This window comes from Rhea americana, unplaced genomic scaffold, assembly GCF_003343005.1.
Source record: "Rhea americana isolate MKP2758 unplaced genomic scaffold, rheAme1 scaffold_4, whole genome shotgun sequence".
Taxonomy (NCBI): domain Eukaryota; kingdom Metazoa; phylum Chordata; class Aves; order Rheiformes; family Rheidae; genus Rhea; species Rhea americana.
In genome coordinates, this window is record NW_028186534.1 from 3,872,288 (window position 1) to 3,883,323 (window position 11,036).

Here is an 11,036-nt window from a genome sequence, read left to right on the forward strand (position 1 = left end):
GCGGGCGTGGGCGGGGCTTCGCCTCACGGCGGGCGGGAAAGCGGCCGGCGAGCGGCCCGCGGCCGGGGCCGCCACGCAGTTACGTTTCATTCGTGTGCGCCTGCCGCGGGCAGAGGCTGTGCCGGGACGCGCTTGCCCGGGGCCCCGCCCGCCCGTCCGCCCGTCCGCCCTCCTGGCGGCCGGTTCTCCCTGTGCCGAGCAGCGAGCGGCTTTCGGGTTTGGGCTGCGCAGGGGCGCGGCCCGTGCTGACCTGAAGGCCTCAAGGAATGGGAAATCCTGCGTTTTTCTTGGCTTCCTSTTCTCTCTCTAAAAATGATACTCTGGTAATTTCAAAGCTGCCTGACCCTGGGTCTCCCTTTGCGTGGATGACTTTGCATGTGGTGAACGAAGCGCATTTAACAAGATGACGACTAATACTTGTAAAACCCCAGCAGAAATTCTYGCATGTAGCAATGATTTCCGTTAGGAACCCCTTTGGGAATCTCTCTATAACCTAACTCTCGATCTGTGTAAAACATGTTCTAGTGACTTTGCATCATGGTATTGCATAGACTGGACCAAACACCAATAAGGCAAGTTTTGGTCTGGCTTTGGGAAATACCTTGGATTGGTGAATACATTTTTTTTCCCATCATTAGTGTCTACACATTATAATGTGAGGCAACCCAAAATACTGGTTCATGGAGGACAGTTCTGCCAATTAATTGCTTCTAATCCTGCTTTTTAACTTCATAGCTTTCCAACCACTATTGACTAATAATTTTTTTGAGATAGAGTCTTACCTTGAACTGATCTGCAGACAGAGCTACCAGATGCCAAACAGCAAACAAAAATGTCATTTCCCCAGGGCTCTGTGTCTGCCCAGTGCTGGGTCTTCCTCCAAAGCCACTCTGACACCCCTAATATCAGTAATTAGCACATATATTTGAAACAGAAATAATCTCTGAAACTATGAGCAGATGTGAAAGCCGATTGGGAAATGGGACCACAGCACCATGTATGGGTCCTGAGAGCCTTTTCCTCCCAACAAGATCTCGTGAGTGAGCTGAAACCTGGAGCAGTCACTTAATTACCTGGTCAAAGCTAAGGCAGGCTGGAAGTAGTGCTGCTCTGTCCAGGGAAATGCAAGTGGCTCTTGTGGTGGGATGGGAGAGGGGAGGGGATCCCAGAGACAGGCAYGCTGTAATCAGAATCTAAAAAGAGAAAAGTGGGGTTTTTGTTTTTGTTGTTGTTTTTTCTTAAGAGAATCCTGTGTCCTTTACTAGCACAGGAAGGCTGTGGTCTTTCCCATCTGAGCTCCCCGCTGCCCAGCCTGGATGAGGACTGGAGGCTGAGCTGTGGGACAGCCATACGGCATCCAGCACACTGGCGTTCTGATTGGCATGCTGAACCTCGCTGCATGAAATTCACAGTAATAACAGRAAAGGGGGTCACTCCCCAGGCTTGCCAGCTTATACAAAGTCCGACAGGGAGCAGTAGGGATGGGGAAAAAGTGACACAAGTTCGGCCCCACTGCACTTTACTGRACAAAGCATGTGATTGCAAAAGGGATTCAGTGTACTGCTGGGGACTGTGCCCAGGTGGGAGAGTGTCCATGTGAGTTCACTGTGCTCTGCTCTTTCCTCTTGGTTGTAACCCATATTTTCAGCCAGGAGAGGGAGTCAAAGACAGACGAAGACTGGGAAGCCCCGGATCCTTCAGTGCAAAACCTGACCTTTCTCTAGCATCTGAGACTCAGCTCTGCTTTGTTTCTGTTCCAAGGTTTCATCCTTTCAAAGCTGAGTATTGCAGTGACACTGCAATTACCAGTATTGCTGGTAAATTTCTGCAGCCAGAAGAGATATGCAAACATGGCAGCAATTTTAATGTGTCGTAGGTGTTTACCTGTAGGGAGATGATTCAGACAAATGGAATATATTGATTTGTTCCCATGCTGATGTTCCTGTCCAGTGCTGCTCTGGGTCCAGCCAGCTCAGAGCTGGGTGCAGCAAGGCAAACATGTACACTAAGCTGGGACTCCAGTCTGGTTCTGTGTGAATTAAACCAGTTTGTAACTCTACTCCATGCCCTTTTCAATAGATCATACAGTAACTGAGGGTGGAAGAGATTTCAGGAGGACACAGACCATACATTGCTCCTATTTCTGCTCTTACAGCTCCTGGGCACAGAGACCTGAGGCGCAAGCACGAGGAAAGCAGCAAGCTGGGAACTGGGCCTGGTGTCCCAGGGTAAAGGCATGGCCTAAACTTGGCAGCTGCAGAAGTGTTTCAGAGGGAACTGTTTCTGGGAGGGAGTGGTCTGGTCCCTCTAGAGGAAGGGAGGGAAGGAGGGAGAAGGTGTGTGTTCAGAAGGCAAGTCTGTGGCCTCACAGCTGAAAGGGTGAAGGAGATTCCCTGGTGTATCTGATTCCAGCTGATTACTGAAATTAGCAGGGGGCAGGGCTGACCTGAGAAAAGAATTAAAACACTAAACAGCCAGGAAGTACTGGAGTTGCAAGCAGGAATTTCTGTTAGAGGGTATTCCTGGTTGGAATATGCACCTTGAACAAGGGAGGAAAAATTAGTGGGGAGACAGTCCAGGCCTAGCTGGGTAATAGCTACTGCAATAGTGTGCTAGGAGTATGCAGGGATATTTGAAAGGACTGATGTGTCAAGAAAGATCCGTTTTGGGGGACAATACGGGCAGGAAATAAATGCAAATCTTCAGCAATCAAGTTAAGGTAGATGTGGAAAAGGATATTTGGAAAAAGAACAAAAAGAGCCTCAGACAGGTAAAAGAGAATATGAAAAGAAGTGTGAAAACTGCATAGTGAGGAAGGACTGGAGATGAAATACAGTCTGGAGATGGTTCCCAAATTAAGTAAGTATCTTGCCTCAGTTTTCTTTAKGTGGGGAATGCTGAAATGGAAGACAACAGTGGGTGGTATACGGAACTAAGGAATTCAAGTATCCAGCCAAGTTAAAGAGGGAGTTTTGAAAGTACTGGYATGTGAAATCACAGGGATGGTAGCAAGGTTTCTGTTAATTTCCTCTAACTGATGTTGGTGAAACAGTAAAGGCAGAACCTATCTATAAGGAAGCAGAAAAAAAGAAAGAAAGAAAAGAAACATCCAGACACTAACAGTTCTCTCTTAGCTGAAGAGTTTTGTCCTTACCCAGTGTTGTACGAAGGGGGGGACAGAACACACTGGGTGCATGCAAACCTCCACAGCTGAGAAGAGAGAAATCATGCCTACCCTACTGCTTCACTTGCTCCCAAATCTGCACTGTTTTGCAGGAGTTYCAGTCAAGGGTTTTGTTGCTTGACCTTGGAGGCCACACCTTGAGCCTTGTGGGGAATCCAGCCTTTCTCGTGTTCATATTTCCTATCACATGTGATGCATGTTTGTCTCAGCTCTGCTGCTCCTTGTTTCTCCCATGCCCTGCCGTTGTGTTATAAATGAATGGCTGTTGATGTTGGTTGATATTTAATGAAGGCCATGTAATACTCTTCATTCATTTACTTATCCAAACAGTCTTAATATCCAGCCTGGGAAAGTTATCTTGGTTTCTTTAATATCTTCCACCATTAGCAATAAACATTTTACAGTCTTGGCAAGTTGGGTTATTAGTCTGAGGCTGGGAAAAAAAAGCTTGACTTCAAACAGCAGTGCTAGCAGAGAAAGCTTTAAACTGATATTAAATGACTAAACTGTGCAAACATAACAGTCCTGTAATAAAGATAATCTACATACAGTTCAGCTCAAGAGGGGCTCCAGTCCTTATGGTGCTGGCTGAGCCACGGGGCCCCATGAATTACACAATCCTTTTTGGTAGCTCCACATCAGAATGGAGAATCACTAGTCCTGTAACACTGGGTGAGGTCTGCCCATYCACAGGGCCATGTTGTATCTTGGGCCTGATATTCTGCTGTTCTATTAGTCTAGCAACTTGAAAAGGGCCCTAGAGGAATGGTAGCCCTTAATAATGCTGTCCGGGCAAGAGCACACCAGTTTGGTGGAAACCTGATCCAGACGCAGTGCCTGGCTCGTAAGGGCCCTCGCAAGGTGAAGTGACTGAGAGAGTATGCCCTGAGTTGTCATGAAGATTCATGGTCTTGGAGCCTGGAAGTGCAGACTCCTCCAAGCCAGGCTTCTATGCCTGTTCTTGCCCTGCATCTCATGGTTGTGAGAGGGGATTTCAAAAATGACAAATTTAGTTCTGAGAAATAAGTATCATGTGGCAGAAAACTACCCCAGCTTGGTAAACACACTCCCCCTGCTTGTCCCCTCTGTCCCCTACATGCACATGCAGCAGGCCACATCCCCATGCAAAGCTATGGAAACAGGCATTGATATGCAAGTGTATACAAATCCATAGCATCTGCCTGGAAGCAGTTACACACAGGCAGACGTCCCCACCTAGACATACGAAGTCCTGCAAATGTGCATTAGACAGCCCTGACGATCAACAAGCCAAACGCACAGTGYAACACAGACACTCAACCATGTCCAGCCCAGGGTCTGAGAGAAGACACCCCTCTCCTTGACTTTACTAGTTTCAAGACTTGCAATGTTTTTGCAAAAGCTTGGTGAGGAATGTGGTTGGCAGGGCTTCTGAATGTCTTAAATATTATGGGATTTCTGTAGCTTAATTTACTATGAACTGATATAGTGTTTTCCCAGTCTTAATCACATTTTGAAAGCAGCTGTCTCGGAGGTAGGATGGGTCTCTGGAAAGATTCGTCCTCCTGGTGCTGTGAATGTGCTGCTCAGGAACTCGTGTTCCTTGCCAGCATCTTCATAGCAATGGCTGCCGTGCTGCTGTTAGAGCAGCGAGTGCTCTGTTTCACTCCTACAAGAAACCAATCTGTAAAGGTGTAAGACACCTTCTCAGGGGCAGAGTGAGGGAAGCACTGCTGTCCCCTGGGYTGTGCTGGGTGCTCTTGCTCCAGGTACTTTCAACCTGGCACCTTCCACAAGGAGTTGCAGTTCCACAAGCAAGGTTGCAGTGGGAAGGAGGGAAGCATGGTTGGGTGTTGCAGTAACCCGTAATCAGTATCTCAGTCACTTGCACAACTTTAGGGTGGTGGAATGCAGCTGCATGGTGGGCTGTGAGGAGAGGAGTCGCGCTGTACACAGGAAATAATAGAATTTTGGTAGAAATGGAGGAACCTGCAATGCTGGAGCTATCTCCACTGCCTCTTCCATGGAAACGCAGTTCAACAGGTCTCTGGTAWGCTGTCCTGGGAAGAGGATGCCACTCAGAGGCATTTAATCTCATACTTTAAGGTGATTTTAAGAGAGTGCTGAGAACCACTTGGAACAGAGGATCCCAAAGATTCTCATTCATCTGTACCAGAACYCTTCGTGGGGGAGGAAACACTGTCAATCAGAAGCAAGGACTCTGACACCAAGGTTTCTCTCGCTGTTTCTGCCCTTATCTTTTTTCTCGGCTGCTTGCCATCTTAGGTAGTTCATGAGCTGGAGACCTCCCGTTCTCAAAGTACTATGCCTGCTTAGGTGGGCCTTTAAGGATCTGTATCCTCTGCAATTCACCTCTGAGTAGAGCCRATCATAGGCATGGACTAGCTGGGCTCCATGTTTGCATTAATGGTAATACTAACCCATGGACAGGATTAGTTAATGGGTACTTTTAAAGTACAGTGAGGTTTTGGAGAGTCCTAGAGTAGGACAGAGAAGTATATTATTGAGTTGTTTTATTGTAATGATTTTCCTGGTCAGTGAGGGGGAACAGGTCATGTTCAAGCCAAGACTTACACCTGGGCTAGCAGCTGCAGCAAGGAATTATCGTCCAGCTTGTGATGCTTTCTGCTGTAGGTGAATATCCAGACATATCCCTCAGGCAAATCCTGCACTGCCTATTGCACCCATGGAAGCTTCTAGGATTGAAGATGGGGAATCCACAACAGCTCCCTCAGACCAAAGTTGTCTGGATTTGGGTCAGCAGGGTTCAGAAAGGCTTCCTTGTCTTCGTGGGTCCAGGAAGTTGCTAGAACTACATGTCCCAGCAAGGCAGCACTGTCAGATGCCAGAAACCACAAYAGATCACGTCCTGCAGGACCTGCGGCCTGGTATAGTCCGTACTTTCTTTTCCAAGTGACCTCYCAAGGTGGAGGTAGCCCTCAGGCCTCTGAAAGCTGATGAAGGAGCTAAAGTTGGGGAAATCTGACATCATCCTAGGTCCAGAACCAGAGGAAGCCTTGGAAATACAGTTCCCAAAGATCTTCCTTCCCAAGACAAAGGTCTGGCTCAGAGCTGTTCTTTCTCTGCTTTAACTGGGAGTGCTCCATTGACCACAGCAGCGTCTTTTATTTTACGTGGAACACTGAATCAAAGGAATTCACTGCTTGGTGCCAAGCTCTTCTGTTCATTCCACAGGTAACGAAGCTGGCAGTGTATTGCCATTTTTATTGGCCTGGCTGACAATTTTTCAGGTGCTAGGTGTGTTTATGACTGTCAGTGTCACGCCTTAATTAGGAATGGGGAGAGGGATGTTAAACATACCCGCACCTTACCTTTCCTCCTCCAGCCTTTCTGGATGGAAAGGGACCACGCAGTGCATGGTCTGGATTCCCAAACTGGTTGGTGATATTTGCACTCAACCTTGAAGAAACTGGACAGCCTGGCACCCAGAACTGCCTGGCTCAGCAGTGCCGTGTTGCTGACCTGTCCCTGCTGCCTCTTGTTTTTCATGACTATCTGTGCCTGTGCGTGTACTTGCAAGTTTAATAGCAGCAATAGTTGCTTTTCTCGGAGATGATATACAGGCCATAAAACTCATTTGCAATTGCCACTTTTTTTTCCACTGAGATATGAAAGCTCTGGAAGAGATTCCAAAGCCTGTTGGCTATTTCAGATCAGGATTATATAAGGAATATAAAAAGAATGCATTTCAGAGTAGCCAGAGTACCTAAAAATGCCACTTTTGCAGATCTCTGCTTGGACATCATAAAAAGATCTCGCAGCTGGATATACTGCTCTCCAAGAAAATGTCCTTAATCTAGATAGCAAGCACAGAATATGACAGTAAAAGAATCTCCTGTCCAAAAGTAGCATAAGCAGGTTGTGTCTCAAAGGCCAATGCCGACTGTCCTTACAGCRGCAATTTCCTGTGAAGGCATTACCTGTGGACTCCGGGGAGCTCAGCAGGGTAAAACACAGCCCATGCATGGCAAGGCTAGTGTCTCAGGGCAATTCCAGGCTGTGACAGAGGTGGGGAGCGTTGTGACTGAGAACGTCACTTAAAAACAAGGTTGTCTGTAGAGCAATTTGTGGGKTTTTTTTTCCAAGTGAGCTGAAGCCAGCAAGAGAAACCTTCTGCAGGGACTGCACTGATTTAAGATTAACCAGGTAAAGGGCAACCTTGATAGAGTAGTTCATGGGAAGGAATCCAGGAGAATTTATTACTTCAAAGATTTGATATTGCACATGTGGAGTTATTAGGGCATACACGTAGGTAAAATCATCCATGGATTACAGGGTTCTTGTGGCAGACATAGTGAGTCCTGGGGTCTATTTCACATTGTCAGAGGCAAGGGACTAATTCCTTTTTCTTCTCCTGACTGGACTAACCACTTAGTCTCTGTGTTTGTGCTGAGATAATGCATGTCCTGTAAGTGCCTTTGCTGACCTTGGWCTGGAATTCAGCTGTGGCATTGAGGCTCTGGATGTTCAGCTAGGGAAGGTCCCCAAGTAGTGAAGACATATTAAATGTGGTCTGTCCTGTTCTTCTGGGTGTCCTGGGATAGAGACAAACTCTTAAGTGCTGTTTCCACACAGTACTCAAATACTGCTCTGAATCTCATAYCTACATCTCATACCTGCTGACAATTTTCAAGCATTACTGTTATTCGATGTGCAAGGAGGCTTATGATGCAAGTAGCAGGATAGAAAATTGGGCAGCTTCTCAAACCGTTACAACTGGGATGAGACTACCCAACTCATTTCACATCAGGTTGGGGAGTGGGGGCACTTAAGAGGAATCTCCTGCAGATCAGAACTGAAAATGCTGGATATTGATCTTTGCCAGATACTTAATCTTTATGGCAATCTAGACCTCTCTCCTCTCATCCCGTTATCTTCCTGGGCATGCTATAGCTTAGAGCAGGCTCTGATGATCAGCAGTGCAAGTTGTTAAAAGCCTTCTCTAATTGTCAATGTATTTCTTCACCTTTACAGCTGGTGACAAATTTACTTTCACCTTATCATCTTACTGTGCCCTGTTGGCCGCACCTGCTGTCAGCAGTAGGTTGGCTGGGTGCGAACCAAAGGAGAATCATCACTCCAAAATACTCAGAAATGACCTTTAAAATAAAAGACAGACTTAAAAATGAACAGGCTGAAAATGCTAATAGCACATTTTGGCTTCCTTTGCTTGGCTTTCAGAGTGTGGTTGCTTTAAGTCTTTAAGCTCTCTGGAATCATGAAAGTAAACATTTATTCTTCTTGTTTGTTTTTCTTAAATGAAAATTGGGGTTGTCATTCAGTCTTATGATTCCAGCACATACAGCTTCAGGACAGATACCAGCTACCATTAAGCTTGCCATGAAATAGTGACAGCTGGCATCAGCATCAAACATTTGTTTGGGCTTTCTCCTCAATACACATATGCTTTGTGCAAAGGCCAGCAGGGAGGTGAACCCCTTGATTTAAAATAAATCCTTCCAGAGGAAAGAAATCCTTCTGCCTGGGAAAAGTTAGAAAATATTTTTGCATTTCTTTCTTTCTCTCTCTCTGTCTCTCTCTCTCCTTTTTTTTTTGGTATGAATACAAACTCTAGTGAAGAAATATTCCTCTGTTTCCATTGGAAGGCAGAAACCAGCAAAAATTAATGTACAGCATGGACGAATGCTTGGTGCAAATGGACCAAAAAGGATTCCCCACAAAGTATCTCTACATACAGGAAAAAAGGTTGCTGCAGTTGGAAAAGACAGCCTGGTTATTATGTGCTTTTTTTTTTTTGTATTTAATTTCCTGATTATAAATAATCAATGTGATTTACAAAATAATTTACAAAGATGATTGGACACATCATTGCAATAAATTACTCAGTATAATGCCACCAGCATTGAGAAAAAATACAATACTTCAGACACCATCAGCACAGGGCCAGGTGTTTCATTTTTGCACTGGAAATCAAGGGACAGATCTGTAGCTCTTCTGCTTAGACTAGCTCAGATTTTTCCCTGCCAGGGATTTCTCCCAGACCTTTTTGGCAGTTGTGATTCCACCAACTTCATCTTCCCACGAGGCCAGAACCTCACAGAGACATAGTCTAGGGTTAGTTATAGCTGCTATTGCCCCAGAATAAAATGCTTTGAGTTCTTATGGAGAGGTAAATTGCAGGACTTTTCCTTCTTGCTGGATTTTCTCGGGCACAGATACCGTGCATCTGCTGTCTTCCCTTGTAAAAACTTGTTGCAAGTTTTCTTGGCACCTCTGCCATAGGGCTGCCAAAAATGAACTAGGTGGCACATGAGGCCAGAGGGACCYCCTGAAGGCCTGAAGTCGGGCAGGGCTCTGTCGCTCCAGTGCTGCTCTCTCCCAGAGAGGCAAATGCTGGACATGGGGTAGGCTGCTTTGCTGTCTTCAGCATAAACCAAAGATGAATTCTGCAGGATTTCAGCACTGACAGACTTCAGTGAGCAAAGAAAACATGTAGGCAAAGAGAAATGGGGATTATGGCAGAGGGTTCAGACCCAAGGATGGCACAGATATATGGTGGGTAGAGACCCAAGAGGTTCATGTGAGACAGTGCTTCTGTAACTCTTCACAGTAAGATTCGAAGCTTTATGGTTTGAGGTTATTGCCCTCAAACCCTCTGAGGTCTGAAAGGGTCATAATGAATTCTTATCAAACTATAAAGCCCCATAAATCTGTATCAGCCACTCCCTCTAAGTAGAGGGAGTGGTGCTGGACTAAACCAGGTAGATTATATGGCATGTGCTAGCATTAAAGCTGGGTCTAAACTGAAATCCTAGGTCACAACGCTCCCAGCTTTGGGGCAGCCTGAGACCTTAGTGCAGCCTGTGAGGCTTGGACTCTTCTTGTCCTYACAGACTTCTTCCCTTCATATACCCTTTCACCCTACTCCCTTCCCAACAGGTAGCAAAAGATCTTCCTTTGTTGATAAATTTGAAAAGCAATATAGGGGCCAGCGATATTTTGGGCAGTGTTGCCTACAGCCAGCCTGGGTCGGGGTGATCCCGTCTCATTAGCTGAAAACTCATGAATCTCACGGACCAGGCAATGTGTAGGCAGTGGCAGTGTAAGGGAAGGATCTGGCAGTGGTTGCCCCTTCTGAGCTCTGCGGTAGTAGGGCAGTCAGGTACAGGAATAACAAAACCCTTCAAAAGGCAGAAGGATCCAAATAATGAAGGATCCTAGTGGGCCAGACTTTGCTCCAGTATCAGTTAAAAGATATGTTAGACCTGGCTTGTGGTTTACACTGCTGGAGGGTGACACCATGAAAAGATCTGGGATGTGAGCTGAGGTTGAGGAGCAATACTGGCAGTGCTACCTGGGCAAACCCCAGTGTGCTTCACCTACAGTGATGCTTTCCAGGGAGTTTTCAGCTCTGTGAAATTTGGCTGGACCAAAGACTATTTGGGAAACCCTTATGGCTGTGGAAAGAAACCCCCGTTATGCAGCGCAGCATCCTTGTTTGGGGAATAGCTTGTTTGCAGGGTGTGTGCGCTGAACCAATGCTGAGAGATGGCAATGGAGAGACAACCAGCTGCACTGTCCCATCTGGCCACTGAAACTCCCTGCTGAGGGAGGCAGAACTCTGGCCTTATACGGAATGAGAATTTCAACAAGGCTTCAGCCCTAGTCCTGTGTCTTGGAGCTGCCCATGGCACGTGCTGTCCATAGCTGCAGGAAGGACAGCTTTTGATGGTGGTGGTCTATTCCAATAAGCAAGTCTGTGTGTCTGTGCCCCAGGACCTCTTGATGGTTCTTTTTTCACAGTGACAGAGACAGTTTGGGCTTTTTTCCCACGTGGTCTTCTGAAAGAGGCCAGCTGTTCTGCAGATTG